The sequence below is a fragment of the Corapipo altera genome, unplaced genomic scaffold, assembly GCF_003945725.1.
Source record: "Corapipo altera isolate COAL_440 unplaced genomic scaffold, ASM394572v1 113, whole genome shotgun sequence".
Taxonomy (NCBI): domain Eukaryota; kingdom Metazoa; phylum Chordata; class Aves; order Passeriformes; family Pipridae; genus Corapipo; species Corapipo altera.
This window is the reverse complement of record NW_020884895.1, coordinates 3,397,099-3,413,117: the sequence shown is the minus strand read 5'-3', so window position 1 is coordinate 3,413,117 and position 16,019 is coordinate 3,397,099.

The window sequence follows — 16,019 nt, the reverse complement described above, 5'->3', positions numbered from 1 at the left end:
TTTGTTACGCCAGCTCGGAATTTGGCGGACTCCAATTTCATTTTTGGTGGTGGTGGTGGTGGTGGGTTTTGAAGTGGCGGAGGCTTGCTAAGTTCGTTAGTGAATTCCCTTAATAATTCAGAACGCATGTTGTTCGCCCCGGCTGATTTGTGTATGTTGGGCTTGTCAAGCATTCCCTTATGTGCTTTTTATCAGTAAGTGTATTTACAAGGTCTTCATTACTTCCTAATTGACCATGCCTCTTCTCTTTAGTTATCGCCTTAAAGAGCAATTTAAAAAAGCAATTCTGCAACAGCCATTTTAAAGCTCTTCATTCCTTCCAGTCCCTTTCTCATTTATTATTATCCTTCTGTCTCGCTAGTGCTTCTTTTCTCCAATGCCTTTATAAGCCCTCTGTATTCCCTGGAACATTTTATCAGTTCCAACTTATTCCACTAGTCAGCTGCCATCCCTGTGGCTTTACTCACCTCATGCCCCTGCTTTTGGTGCTTTTCCTCTCCTCACTGACCACATGTATTCTGGGATTTCTCAGCCCCAACCCACTGCAGGATGAGGTATTTAGCAGAGGGATTTCTTCTTCCCTTCATGAGCATTAGGAAATGGGGACTGGTGCCATCTCTTCTTGTGTCCTGTGCTCCCATTTTGCATCTCCTCCCAGTCCCACTGGCCATGGGCTGATCCTGGCCCAAGGCATGTGTATTCTCCTGCCCCAGCAACTGCCACTCCTTACCAGCTGTCCCCTTATGTCTGTAATTTACTGCAGCAATGCCTCCCATCCACCAGCTCCAAGGTCAGTCACATCCTGTGCAAAGCCCAGCATCTTCATCTGTGGCTTTTGGGTTTGTCCAGCACTGTGATCCCTGAACCTCCCTCATCCCCTTCCTCATCCCGTGCTGCCTCCATTACCCATCCCTAATTTCCCTCTCCTCCTTCTGTATCATAATTTTGCAGCTGGGGGACTGGAACTAAACAAGTATTCCCTTGATTTATTCCTAGATTCATAGGCTTTAAGGCCAGGAGAAACTATTAGCTCACTTAGTCCGACCTCCTGCCTATTACAGGCCATTAAACCTCATCTGGTTATCCCTGTACCAAGCTCCATCATTTGTTTGGCTGAAGTGTATCTTTTTGGAAAGGCCTCCAGTCTGGATGTGAAGACAGCTTTATATAATAGTATTTTCTATCCCACCCTTTATATATTCTATAATGTTTTATTTGGGTTTTGAATGCTGCTGCATTATGCATAGACACATTTGGGGGAATATCTGCAGTGACGTTCAGGCATTTTCTTTCCACCTCAGCTGTGTTCAAACCACTTACTGTGCACATGAATAGCCCAGGACATCCCCATGCTGGGCTCTGGGTAAGCAGCACTGTACCCTGCACTGAGACCCAGCTGTGCCAGGGGCCCCCTCGTGCCCCACACCATGTTCACTGCCCTCCATTAAACCCCCCTCAAAGAGTTTTCAAGTTTTCATCGCTTTAACTCTGACTTCCCAGCCCTGGTACAGAGGAAGGCTTGCCTGGTTCTGGCAGAGATCTCCAGGCACCCCATGGTTTAATGTTTTCTTTCTCTTTTCTCTTTGAAAACTGGTCTTTTTTTTTTTTTTTCCCCTGTGTTTTGTCTTCTGTGGCTTATGTTCCTTGACATGTTGGCTGGTTTTGATCTTTTTTCTCTTTCTGCATTACAAAATTGTCAGCTGTGTAACCTAGAAACAGAGCTGGCTGAATGATACGTTTGCAAATAATGTTTGTTAGAACTTATCTCTCCCTAGTTTGTGAATCACGCCTGCCCCAAACTTGGTTTCAGGGGATGTGCTTGTAAGGAGGAGTGGGTGCCCTGCAGCATGCTGCCAGCCAACTGGGGAAACCAGGCTTTGCTTCCAGTTCCCACATTGATTTCCTCCAGGACTTGGTGTGAGTCTCATCATCATCCTCCTCCACAGCACTCCTGCCTTTCCAAGCCAAACACAGGAGAGACACAGACTGGCAGAGCTGTCTGCATCCCACCTCTGGGGCCTGGAGGCCCAAATTCATGTGGGCACCACTCCTCTGTGGGTCACTAATGCCCAGCTCTCCTGATCCCACTGCAGTATCAGCCACTTACAGAATCACAGAATCAACTAAGTTAGAAAAGACCTCTGAGATCATGAAGTCCATCCTATGACCAAACACCACCTTGTCAACTAGACCATAGCACTAAGTGCTGCATTCAGTCTTTTCTTAAACACCTTCAGGGACAATGATGGAATCATTCCCTGAAAAATGATGGAATCATTCCCTGGGAAGCCATTCCAATGCATAATTGCCCTTTCTAATGTCCAGCCTAAACCTCCCTTGGTGCAGCTTAAGACTGTGTCCTTTTGCCCCATTGTTAGTTGCCTGGTAGAAGAGACCAACCCCAACCTTGCTACAACCTCCTTTCAGGCCATTTAGAGCGTGATATTCTCCTCTGAGCCTCTTCCTCTCCAGGCTAAACACCCCCAGCTCCCTCAGCTGTTCCTCATAAGACTTGTGCTCCAGACCCTTCATCAGCCTTGTCACCCTTCTATGGACACGCTCCAGTACCTCAACATCCTTCCTAAACTGAGAGGCCCAGTGCTGAACACAGCACACCAGGTGTGGCCTCACCAGTGCCGGGTACAGGGGAAGAATCACTTCCCTGCTCCTGTTGGCCACACTATTCCTGATCCAGGCCAGGATGCCACTGGCCTTCTTGGCCACCTGAGCACACTGCTGGCTCATGTTCAACCTGCTGTCAGTCAGTATCCCTAGGTCCCTTTCTACCTGGCTGCTGTCCAGCCACTCTGTTCCCAGCCTGTAGTGCTGTATGGGGTTGTTGTGGCCAAAGTGCAGGACTCAGCACATGCCAGCTGAACCCCTGTCTTAAAATGATCGTTGGGAGCTCAGGACAGGGCCAGGCACCTTCTTCACTCCCACTGCTGCTGTTTGTGGGAGAAGATGCTCCCTGTATCTTCTCCTTTGGGTTTTACTTCCGTATCTCAGCTTTTCCCTTGAATCCTTTTGCTAACAGCTTTGCCATTGCAAGGCTGGTGTGTGCTCTGCAACCTGTCCAATGCTCCCAGGCAGCACCCATCCATCTCCTCCCTCCTCGTGACAACATCTTGCTGCAAAGCTCCTTTTAGATTTGGGCTGCAGCCCTCACTCCAGCTGTTCCTCTTCACTCCCCTCATCCGCAGAGGCAGTGGTGGTATTCTTGCCCTCTCCTATAGGCAGTTCCTTTTCTCTTGCAGCACACCACCATCATCAGCCTCTGCCTTGTGCTAGGTATGCAGTCCCAGGGGTTTCTGCCAAAGCCAGAGTATCTCCATGTCCACCCTCATTTAATTTAAACACCAACAAATCCTCCTGGCCATGGTGTTCATCCATCTCTTAAGCTGTCCAGCTCCTGCAGCCACCTCGCAGTTCTCCCTGGCTGTGTAGTTAATATGTCCCTTGGCTGAGCGTCTGAGCTGGCTGGCTGTGTTTATTTTTCTTGCAGCTGGCTCTGGTTTTCCAAGCAGGCATCCACCTGCACCCCACTGACTGCTCCCTCCCAGTGGCTCAAGTCTCTCTGGTTAGGTCACCAGTTCCTAATTGCAAATAGCATTTCTACACCTTTCTTGGGATATAAGGGTGAGGACATGGTATGGATAACACACATTGGCACCTTGGCAGAGCTGCTGCCCATCCTTGAACCCACCTTTGAGAAACTTCTAACGTGCAAATCCCTGTGGTGGAGGACCATGGTTTATAAAGCTCTGTGCTCCCTTACATCTGCCCACCAAAACCACCCTCCCTGCTGTGGATAAGGGGCAGTAGGCCATTTGCTCCCTCTGCCCATCCCCTGGGAATGGGGTGCAGATGGGTGTGTGTAGCCCCCTCATCACTCAAAAGTAGCTCTGCCCCTCTGCACATTATCCCTGCTTGGCCCTGTGTGTAACGCTTGCATCTCAGTCGGCACTTCATACTTCAAGTGCTCACCCTTCACTTGTTGGAGCCTGTTAATCTTGGCAATTAGCTCTTGCTCTGATGCAATTTTCGTGCATGCTGTCCCTCTCCCAAATCCCTCTAAGACCCCCTCGGAGCGTGTTCCTGCGCTGCTGCAGCTGCCTCCTTGGCTCCACACCAGCCTTCCCCAGCAGAGCCCGAGCTCCGTGGGGAAGTCAGGCATTTATTTAGGTGTTACGTGCACACAGACGCCTGCTCCCTGACATCGCGTTCTGCAAATCTGACAAGAGCAGTATGTCACCCTTCTACCTCTGCCCTCCCATCCTGCTGGGAAGAAGGGAGAGCTGAATGTCTCCTTTCAGTCTGCGAAGCCCGAAGGCCTGATAAAGATTCAGGGTGAGCTATCTCTGGAATGAGGAGCAGGGAGAAATCCGAGCTGCATAATTAGGTACTTTGGGAACTGTATCAAAATGCAGCTGACTATAGATTTCCGTATGGTACGTGCTCTTCTGTATTGACTTCTGCTCCTTCTTCCACTAACGCAGGAGGTGGTGGGAAGCCCCTTACTTGCTGAGGCCTCTGGAGATGGAGCTCAGCGTGATCCCATGAAAAAGCTGAGCAAGAAGTTGGAGGTGAAGGGCAGGTTGGATGCGGTTTGGAGCCTGGAGGAAGGAAACTTCATATGCTTGCTTCCCGGCATGCTCTCTGCTGTGACTTTGAACCCCCTCTGTAAATAACCGGGGTTCATGGAGGGATTGTCCAGTGCCACCATCAATGTCTATTCCTGGCAGGAATAGCCCACAGGACCTAGCTAATGGCTTAGGTTAAAATATGCAATTGCTTAAACTGGTCGAAAATTGCAATGTGTTTTCCCTCTCAAATCAAGACAAAGTTGAAATATCAAAAATGTTCACAGAATGGGAACAAAAAAGAGATTAAGAAATGTCAGACTTCACCACCGACATTTTTGATGGAAATACTTTGACATTTGCAAACTCAAATGTTTAGTTTGTCAAACCAGATGGAAATGTCACACCAAGACAAGTTGAAACATTAATCTGTCTGCTTGCGGGAGGCTGAGGTCTCCCAGGGGACCCCCCTTCGCAGCTGCCCTCCAGGGTCCCAGGAGCTGCCTGTGCCCTCTGGCAGAGCAGGGCTGGGATATATCCCTTCGGACTGAAAGCTGCAGTGTGGCTGGGCAGGCAATAACATCTGAAACCTTGGTGTAGGAAGGCCATCCATGGGAATGGGAAGGGAAGGGCGAATTTGGTATTAGGATGCTAATCCAAGAGATACGAAACCACATCCCTATCACCTGCTTCACTGCAGATTTCATCGTGGATTTGGGCAAGCCACTCCTGCTGTGTTGTGGTTTCCCCTCTATAAACTGGAGTAATAACTCTTCCCTACTTCAGCTGGAGGTTGCAGGCTTAAATCCATTACTGTTTGTGAAGTGCTCGGATATCAGTAATGGGGGTCCTGTAAGCATGAAGAGAGCTGTGTTGGTGGTTTGGAGATGGCATTACGTGATACACGGCGGAGGGCTGTGCAAACCTGGCAGCAGTAAATCCTCACGGTGGGAATAGTATTTGAAGTGCAGAAGTAAAACGTGAAGTGAAAGCATACAACATATTGGGGTCTTAGGAATTTGACTGGACTCACAACTCAGGACTGGGTTTGTCTGGGAGAAGGGGGTTTGGGTGCCCTGGCCCCCAGGATCCCATGGCCATCAGGGTGCTGGTCTGCCACAGCTGTGAGAGTGAGTGTAATCCTGGAGAGAACTGGGCTTTGTCCATCCTACCTGCCACTGTCTGAGTACTTCATTTTTATTTTTTTTTTAACCTTCCCTTATACTGACTGCTGGAAGAGTTTGAGGAGAAAAGGCAAAAAGATGTGTTTGAATTAAGAAACACTTCTTGGAGAAGCAATTCACAGAAGAAGCTTTTACTGTATTTTGTTATTGTCTGGCAAAAAAATTGCCTGTATTTTTTATCTGCTCCTACATTAATGTGCTGGGCTGAAGCCTGTAGGAGAAACATGACTCATTGTGCGGACAAACCTCTCATCTTCTCTTGCTTTGTGGATCAAAACTACAGGGTAAACCAGCAAAACTGTCGCCTCTCTCCTATACATAGACACACCTCAGGCACCGATTTCTGTTAGTGATGCCTTCCTGCTGTTGAGTTTTCTTGCCTATAATTATCAAAACCTTTGAACTATTTAAGCCTCCAATTCCTCTTTTGGGCTGGTGACCTCCAGAGCCACCCTCACCTTGTGATGGGGCAGCAATGGCTGTGACAGAGGCCATGGGGGTGAAGACAGGCAATGATGCTCTGTCCCCACTGCAGTGTGGGCTGTCTCGTGGTGGTTATTAATGCCTCTGCTTTGCTTACCCAAGTGCTTAGATGGTTCAATACATTTTCAGACCTGTCCTTACACTATTGTTGGGAAAGATTCATTAGGACTTCGGCTGGAAATTATAGTGACAGAGCTGGGTAATTTATGGCTTTTCTTGAGGGTTGTGCAATTATTCAATAAGTGTCTTTCCTTCCCCTACCTCCCACCAGCCACTTGTTGGAAATAAATATTGAATTTATTTGCGGAAAAGTAACCATTGACAAAGCTGTGAGTGGATGGGAAAAACCCGGCAGGGCTCTTCGTGTGCCTTTGCTTGCTTTTGTCTGTGGGAACAAGCGCTCCCATCCCCGCTCCTAGCTGTGTGTGCATTGCCTCCTCAGCACCACTTCCACCAGGTCTTCCCCATCTGCTCCCCACAAGGTCTCTGCTCACATCAGACTGCCCAGTGGTGTTCAGTTTGGCGTCCTTACTGCTTTCTCCCTCCCCAGCCTGTGAGGGCTCTTCAAAGCCAGTGCTGGGGTTGGAGTGTCCGGCTCTTGAAGCAAAGCTCCACTGGAGCCTAGTGCCTCTCAAGTGTCAAAACCAGGGTGCATTGTTGGGACCCTGCTGGCATCTGTCCCCCAGCCCATGGTGGCACCCTCTGCCCACTCATGCTCCCCTGCTCAGTGACTGACATTTCTCAACATCTGCACTTCTTTCAAAGACACTGTAGATGTTTATCACTTCCATGCACCCGCTGAGGGGACCTGTCAAGGCTGAAGAAGTCCAGCCCCAGCTCCATGGTTCCTCTGAGCTGGTTTGGGCAGCACCAGGGGGAGAGGGGCGAAGTGGGGAGCTGGGACCATCCACAGCTGAGCAAACAAGCAGCTCTCCCAGTCCCAGGAGAGAGACAGCATTGGGGTCAGGCACCACGTGGACCTCACCAGACTGAATGATCCCGTTAAACCTGGGCTCCATATGGGACTTCCCATCTTTCCAGTCTGCTTCAGAGCAGCCATTCTCTAGGATGACTGATCCCTGGGGAGGGTGGTAAGGTATTTCACCCTGCCTTGCTGTCAGGAGGTTATTCAGCTGGATGAATGCCTGGCAGGTCTCACTGGGCTCTCCCTCTGGGAGATGAGGGTCCCTATGAGGGCAATCCCAACCCACAAAATTGGGCTCTTGCTCAGCACTTCTGACAGAAGAGATGGTTAATCTCACCTGACAGACCTCCTCCATCTGCACTGATCTCAGTGTCTAACAATGGGCAGGGTTTCTCTGTGCCTGTGCAGCCCCTGGGCTCCTCCTGGGGAAAGCAGGGCTGCAAAGGGCCTCTTGCACCCAAAGTGAAGCAACTGGGTCTGAGCATGACACCTCCAATGAGGGGGTGCCATCGATGGAGGTATTGGCACCAGAGCATTTCCCCTGTTATCTTTCCTGTTCCTCTGTGCTTTAACATTCTGTTTGAATTAGTGGGGCCTGTTCCTCGCAGCGTGCATGACTACGCATTTGTCTACTTTGGATTTCATCCGCCATTGACTGGCCCATCCATCAAGTTCTTTTCAGGCCTTTTGAAGTTTCCCGTAGCCTTCTCTTGTTCTGAACACTCTGTGCGATTCGGGTCCTCTGCCAGGTTTTTCTTATGACATTTTTCATTCTCCTTTTCCAGATCATTAAGGCATCTCTTTAACACCACTGGTATTGACAAGAAAACTTGGGGAGCCTCCCCACGGGTACCATAGCCTCCTGGAAGGTAGCCCTCACTGATATAGACTGTTTAGCCTCTGTGTTTCCAACCATTAGAGTTACTTTTTCCATTTGCTTTGCAAGCATTTAATTCCCTTAATAGTCTCTCGTAAGGGACCCTTGTCAAAGAGCTTTGAAACCCCAAACACATTATGTCAAGTAGTTCTCCTTACTTTGCCCTTCTGATAATGGAAGAAAGCATCCTAGCAGATAGAGGCATGAACTTCTTTTCAGGAAGCCAGGACTGCTCTCCCCCTTCTTACTTAGTTAATTTACAGGTTTTAAAATTAAGCTTCTTATGAGCACCTTCATCTCTAACCACCAATTCAGTTCTCGCAGCCTTAAAGAGAGACGTGTCTCTATGCCTGCCAGAGAACAGGCTATTTCCCTTGCTGGCTCTTTTGTTAGCAGCCAGGTCACTTGGCGATTGAGAGCCATCAGAGCCTTTGGGTATTTCGCTTTCAACTTCAGAGGCTTTGTGCTGGCCAGACATACAATCTCTGCCCCTTTGGCACTGCTCTTTGTAGAAATATTTCGTTGTTATCACCTGAAAATAGTGGGCATCTCTCTGCTGTCCCTGCTAGGCACCAGCTGGTCTAAAAGAAACCCTCCTTGGCTCTCCTACAACACTTTAGCCTGCCCTGGCTTTCCCATCACACCCTGGCAATGCCTATGCAGGCAAGTCAAGTCATGAAGCACTGCCGAGGGAGGAGGATGGGATTGATAAGATCCCTGCCGAAGCTGGGCTGTCTCTGCATTACAGGTACGGGGTAGAAACCTGTTTCACCCGCCTCCGGTGATTCATGCCTCTCCACTCCCGTGAATCATCCTGGCTGTTGTGTAAGGCTTATGGTGCTCATGCAGCAGGGATGTATTTTCTGTGGCTTTGATAAAGTTCTGCACAATTTATATGTGCTGCTTCTGCCTTAAAACATTTACTCTCTTTATTCAAGGCTTTAGGATTTATGGTCCCTTTACCTGGGACCCTGGGAATGGCACTATCGGTGGGATGATCCTTGGGCCAAGGTGCTATTTTTTGTTATCAGAAACAATCCTGCCCTGCAGAGATTTCTGACCACAAGGAAGGGAAAACTGCTGTTTTTCTCTCCAACACCAATATCAATGAATCTTTAAACAGAAGAAATTATTTCCCCGAATGGCGCCCATTGAAGACGTTTAACTCTAAGAATATGTGACAGCTCATCAGATGAGGAAGTGAGATGGTTTTGGGGTTGTGGAGGGAATGCTGAGTGCCTTTGCTGGAAGCAGCCCCTCTGCTGGGAATTCCCACAGCTGCTAGGCAGGAAAACGAACCACTCTTAGCAATGGGGTAAACCCCCTCCTGGCAGGGACAGCCTGTGCCCAAGCAGCTGGGGGAATTCCCTAGTGCAACCACTCGCACTGGTTAGGGCTTGAGGGTTTTGTGTTTTTTAAACAGTGTGTAGTGACTTCTGCGTAAACTTCTCCAGACGGACCTTTTGTGCCAGATTACCTGTCTAGCTGGGCCCTTATCGCCGTGTTTATCACCGCCGCCTCTCGCTGTCAGCACTGTTTATAGGCAGGGGAACCGAAACCCTATGCTAAGAAATTTCCTCCTCCTCTTTTCTTTCAAATCTGCGTCTGTTCCAGACTCCCTTTCATTAGAGACCACATGAAAGACAAAATAATCCCAGGCTATCAGGCACAGAAACCTTTGCAAGGTAAACTCCTCTCTGCTAGTAAATAAGGCACACCCTGAGCAGGGCTCTGCTCTGGCACCCAGGGAGGTCCTGTCCAGCCCCTGTCACCTGCACCCCTATTCCTGGGTACCTGTGAGGCCTCCAGTACCCACTGGGGTGTTCACAGAGCCACTGTGAAAATTCAGAGTGCAAAATAATGTTAGAGCCCAAGGATGTCTTCCTGCACCTGCATCCCAGTTGGTGTGGTGATGGTGCACATAGTGCCCCGAGGGAGGGTTGGGTGGGGGAGATGCGCTGCATGCCTTTTTTACCTGTTGTAAAAATATTTGTAGAGTTGCAGCAGGCTGTAAAGAGCGATTTTGGGGAGGGAGGAGCAGGGCTGATACCGATTAGGCAGGAAATGGCTCAGTGTGGATGGCATCCATATGGGAGAGCTGATAGATTTGGCGTCTTGAAGGCATCCCTTGATGGATCCACTGATAACCTGGCAGCAAAACAGACCTGGGCTCTCTGATTCCCTGCCAGCAGCTGAGCTGCAGCCTGCTTGGTTGGCCTTTGTTAACACCTTTCTGCCATGAGAACTTGTTGCTTTGCCCAGGGGACCAGTGGCCCCTTGGTCCCCCTGGGGGGCTTAGCTGGCCAGCCCTCAGAGTGCTGCCTGCCAGGGATGCTGCTCCAGCTCCTTCCCTTTGAAGGCTCAGTGTGAAATCTGGTCAGAGTTTAGGGAAGCAGGAGGGCAGCTTGCAGAGCAGCCTGCGTCCTTGGGATGAAAAAGCTTCATTTCGCAGCTCTGGAAAGAATCAGTGGGTTTCCAGGCTGGGCTTCTGCCTTGCATTGGAGACAGATGGAGAGTGAAAACATGGGGAAGGCATCCGGCTGTTCCTACCATGCAGAGGGCTGGCTCTCTGATGAGCATGGGTCCTGCTCCGTGTCCTTTTCTGTGCATTTCATGACCCACCTTTTGTGCACATCCATGATGTCCAAAGCCTGCTTGGAGGTGGTGGGAAGCCAGTGGCCCAGATATGGCACTGGATTTGCTCAGAGTGACTGGGAACCAAGTGAAGTCTCCCTGTGCCGAGAATAGCTGGTGCATCCTGTTCCATGGTGCCTTTCCTTCTCTGGAAGCTGGCAGCAAAAACAAGGAGGTTTCAGAGAAAAAGCAAGATGTAGAAGGATGCTTACTGGAAATGAAACAAGATGGAGAAAGTGGTTATGTAGCAGAGGGCAGTGGTCCCTTGCAGAGATGAATTGGAGGAGACTTCGGAAGCGGCAGCCACCCTGTGTACCGGTTGGTCCTTAGTGTTGTTGAGGGTCTGCAGCCTTCTTCACCAGCCCCTGCCTGGTTGATCAAATACAAAACATGAGATGGTATGGCTTGGTAGGAAAGCTTTTTGCATGGGCTTGATCCCCTCCAGCTTGGCTCATCAGGAAATACTTTGGGGAAAAAAAACCTGTCAGCCTAAGTTATGGTTCCCTCCATGCTTCCAAACAGGTCCAGGGCAGTGGATTGTCCTGGCACCCACCTCCTTCAGGTCCAGGGCAGTGGATTGTCCTGGCACCCACCTCCTTGGAGCTCCTCATCCTCCATCCCTCAAGCACCCGTGGGGTTCCCGGGTGTAATGTGACTGGGCTCTGCCTGTGCTGGTGATAAATTTGTGCTTGGTGAAAAACCAAGCTCTCATGGCAGCAGGCAAGCTATGTAATGACTGCCCTAAAGCTGCCTGGGGTTACCGCAAATTCGATGGTTAAATTAGATCCCCCGAAAGTGCCAGCAGCCCTCCCACTCACAGGCTGCATTAGCCATGGGGAGAGCTGTTTGCTCCCACACCTGGGTCACGGCCTCCTCGGCTGCGAGTCGGGATGGTAATTTCACTGTGGTTATTTCTACGATAACTTGTTTCAGGTTTTTATGATGCTTACAAATTGGACAACTTCTTAAAACATAATTCAGGACTTAACTGGCTTTAAATGTGTGTGATTTTACAGGGATGTATAAAATATTTTTAAGTGTTGGTAAATTCCAAGGACTGGAGTTGCGGGCAGATGGGGAGGGACAGAGGGTCTGGCCCAAAATGTTTTTGGAGACACAGACCGGGAACCAGCAATGGGAGTTATTTATATGTTGTTACCATGAGGAGCTACGTGGTTTGAGCAGGTTGTGGACTACAAAGCAAAATGTTTATGGGTAGCGAGTCTGCATCTCTTCTTCCCCTTAAAATTGGTTTAATTTGTACAAACTAGCTGTGGAGCCAAGCACTTGATACTGATATGCAAGAGCTGCCATGGCAGGGAGATGGCTCCCAGGCGCTGGAAATGAAAGGGAGCAGGTGAACTGGAGAGAAGGTGTGTTCCTCAGGAACATCAATCAACATGGCAGGAGCCAGCCGTGTGAACTGCCTGGTGCCTTTGCACAATCCTCCACCGACTCCTTCCTGCTGGGAAGGTGGCTGCTCCTCTCTGGCTGCCCCATCAAAACAGCAGGCGTGCGTGGGAGGCAAACCTGACCTCGAGGATTTTGGGGTAGGGAATGGGTGTGCAGCAGTGGAATAGGGCTGCAGTCACCCCACCTCTTGCCTGGGGCAGGCACAGGATCCGGCAGAGCCATGGTGGCTCCCATAACTCATAAGAAACTGTGGCCACACAGGGGACCAACTTGGTGCCACGTGTGTTCGAAAGCAGTCGAGTAAGGACAGCACCCCATAGGTGGTTTGCAGGGGTGGGTAGGGAGGGGTCTGTTATGTACTACTCCCTTCCTTGATGAGCTGGCAGGAGGCAGCACTGGCTGGGATTGGATTTGCCAATACTGACAAAACCAGGGCTGCTAACACAGCGCATGGTCCTGGAGCAGAGGCACCTGGATGGATCACACCAGTGAGATTAAGCAGGGATTTGGTCCTTGTCCTTCACAAGCAAGAGAGTGCTTTGGGTAAGCAAACACAATTCTGCAGAGAGGAGCTGGAGCTGATGAGAAGGCACTGCTCTGGGACTGGTGCTGCTTCTGAGCAGGGAGGCAGAAGGACCATCCTAAGCAAACTGGCTGTTTCAGGTGAAGTCTTGGTGAGCAGAGCTGGGGGAGGCGGGAGCCATGCAGACATGATACCAGCCTGTGTACCCGTGGCTCCAGTGCCTGTGGTGGGAAAGGATCTCTGTGGGAGTTTGTATTTGCAGAAATAACACTGTTGTCTTGCTCTTTCCTTTCGTAAGGGTGCGGGGATTTCACTGAAATGCAATCCCAGGAAAGGCCTGGGACTTTGGCTGTTGTTGCAGGCGCATAAGGAAGATGTTATTGCCAAGTGCTCTCCTCTGTCCCAGGCAAGAGGTGTTGCGGAGGTGGCTGAAGGCTGCAGGAAGGCAGAGGGAGACAGGGGAACCTCTGGGCAAGGCAGGGTGGAAACAGAGAAACTGGGGGAGCTCTTTGGCATACCATCACAGCAGCACCCATGGCCAGGCTGGCCTGGCCTGCCAATATCTCCTTCTGCTGGGCTCAGATGACAGCAGCTGCCAGCCTCATAACCGAAGCCCACATGAGCTTTCCTGCCTGCATCTCTTCCAAAAAAAGCAACTTCCAGCCCACAGGAGAAAACTGAGCGTAAAGGCAGAGACTCTGTGATGATGCATTGTCTCACCAACACCTACCCGTGTCTGCAGGAGGAAGGACCTCCCCGGGCAGCCCTGGACCCCAGCTGAAGGGGAAGGGACAGCTGTGTTTGTCTACTTTATTGACACTGGGAACTTTCATAACCCCATCAGTGGAGCAGGAGAGAGTGTGTGATTGACATTGCTCCAGAGCAGATTGCTCCAGGAGATGCTGCTGATGCCCAGGAGACACCCTAAGAAAGCTTTGCCTGTGGCTCCCTGAGGACAGGCAGAGCTGAGGGTCTCTTCCTCCATGCACAGCCTGCGCCCATAAAATGCACTGAGCTCCTACAAGGCTACCCTAGGGGTCAGTGAGGGGTTGGAGACCAGTGAGGCTCATCTGGGTTCTGACCATGTGCTGCTAGCAAGCACAGTGACCCAAAGACAGCAGCTGTGCATCAGGCAAATATGCTGGAGGGAGCCTTGTGATAGACTGTGAATTTGGGAGACTTTCTCCACCCCTGAGCTCCCCGTGGGTCAGGTTTGCAGGCAGAGGGGAGCATTTCGGGGAGGTAACAAGGTGCTGACAAGAAACAGTTTGTCTTTCTGGATAAGTGTTTCACAACTCCCTATGAGACCGCCCCATCTCCATGGGGACAGGGGAGCACCTAGGCAGGGGAGCACCCCGCAGGGGCGAGGGCTCGTCCCACTCACAGGAAAGGGTGCGGGAGATGCTGGCTGTTGGTATGAATTCAGTCCGGCTCCACCATAAGGAAGTGATTGAAGCTTTCACGATCTGTTTAACCAGTGACATATGTTTCCTGCAGGCGCGGCGGCGTGCTGCATGCCAGCAGATGAGATACGGCCGTGCGTCCCTGCCTGGCTCTGCCAGCACGGGGTAGGGCTGGCCCCATCCCCACGGCCGCGTTTGATACGGCTGCGGGCCGTCGCTCCCTGTGTGGGAAGGGGAAATTGCTCACATGGCAAAGGGAAATAAACATGAGGAGACCAGCCCTGACAAAAAAAGCGAGTGTTTCTCTGGTTGGAGGCCCTGCTGCGGGCAAGACCCACATGATGTACAGTGGGGCTGGGGATGAAGGAGGGGAAGCTGGACCTGCAGTGATGTCTGTGAACTCTCTCTCGCTTACGGAGGGTCCCTCCCTCCGAGTCTCATCTCAGCTTTCAGCACTGAGACATCAGAGGGACCAGCGCCATGGTAGCTATGTGTTGTGGGAAAGGTCTAATTGCCCAAACCATAGAGCCTGGGTGAGGTGCTCCACCAAATTCAGAAGCAGCCAAAGTGGGCTGAGTGCTTTCCCTGGGGAGGGCACTCTCTCCTGGAATTTGCTGTGGCTGAGCACCCAGACACTGGTACCCAGGCTCAGGCTTCCATGATCCCAGCTCCATCCTCATCTGCACCCCCTCAGCTCTTTCTGCCCCATTCCTCGGCATAGGGGAAGTAATTCACAAGGTAAAAGACTGACCAGGAGTGCGCCAGGCTCATGGGGTGATCGGGATGCCATGGACTAGCAGGTCAGGGATGACTGAGACATCAGACAGCTGTGAAACCATGAGCAAGAGGAATCAGACATTATTCAGGAGCTGGAAGCAGGGGAGGGGGTGATGGGCCCCAGGTCTGAGAAGAGTGTTGTGGTCGGCTGCAAGTGGCTGGGGCCTCTGGGAGCCTTTACCAGTTAATTGAGGCCATGCAGGGGGCTGAGGTGGGGAAAAGGGAGAGGGTAAAGTGTTGGGAGAAACCCATGACCAAGTTTGCTGAGGGCTGCCAGGAGGGATGCAGGCCCTGCTGCAGGACAAGATCCATGGTAGGCAGTGAGGCTGACTCCCACCAGGACCCCTGTGCAGCCTCAAGCCCGTCCAGGGTGAGCTCAAAGATGGGTTTGTGGCACAGGTTGTAAACTTGGTGTGAGAGTGAGGGAGTGAAGGGCTGAAGAAACTTTATGGTTGAGCTGAAAGACCCAGGAGCTCCTTTGTCATTCCTCAGGACCAGTGTCTCCCCTGGCACTGGGGACTATAGCAGTCAGTAGCCTGCTGACTATACTGACAGGAAAGGGAGAGCTGGGAGCAGAGCTTCCCATCCCTTGCTAGGGATATATTTTAGCTTTAAAATATAGCCTTCTTCCTTAGCTCCAGGGCAGAGAGCCCTACAGCCTCCCTGTGCTGCAGGCCAGCACCAGCACCCCAGTTCTCCCATTAGATCCCACATCTTTTGGCAACAAGGCACCAGGCAAGCCAGAGGTCCTATTCTCACCTTCAGAGCACCAGCCAGCACTGGAGCAGCAGTGGTCTATCCTCACCATGTGCCTTTCCAACAAGAAGAGTGATTTTATGGAAGAATTTGTGTCTTTCTGAAGTTTTCTTAGAGAGTGCTTTTATCCCCTCATTTTTCCATGTTCCTCCATTTATCTGCAGGACTAAAGATGCTTCTTGGAGTAGTTTGGAAAATCTCCTGCCCTGAGGCTTGCCTGGGTTCAGGAGCCTCCAGTTAGCACCTGTTAGTGCTAGTGCAGGATGCTGAGTGGTACCTTGCTCCAGGAAGATGGGCTGATGTGATGAGATAAGCCCATGCATGTGCTGGAGGGAAGTGTTTTGTCCAGGATTGGCATCACCCTCGTGAAGTTTCATGGCTGCAGTTGGCAGCAGCCAGAACTCTCCCCCATCCACAGCCAGGGCTTTCTCTGCAGGTTTCAGACATCCTGGCCCTGTGTTCAT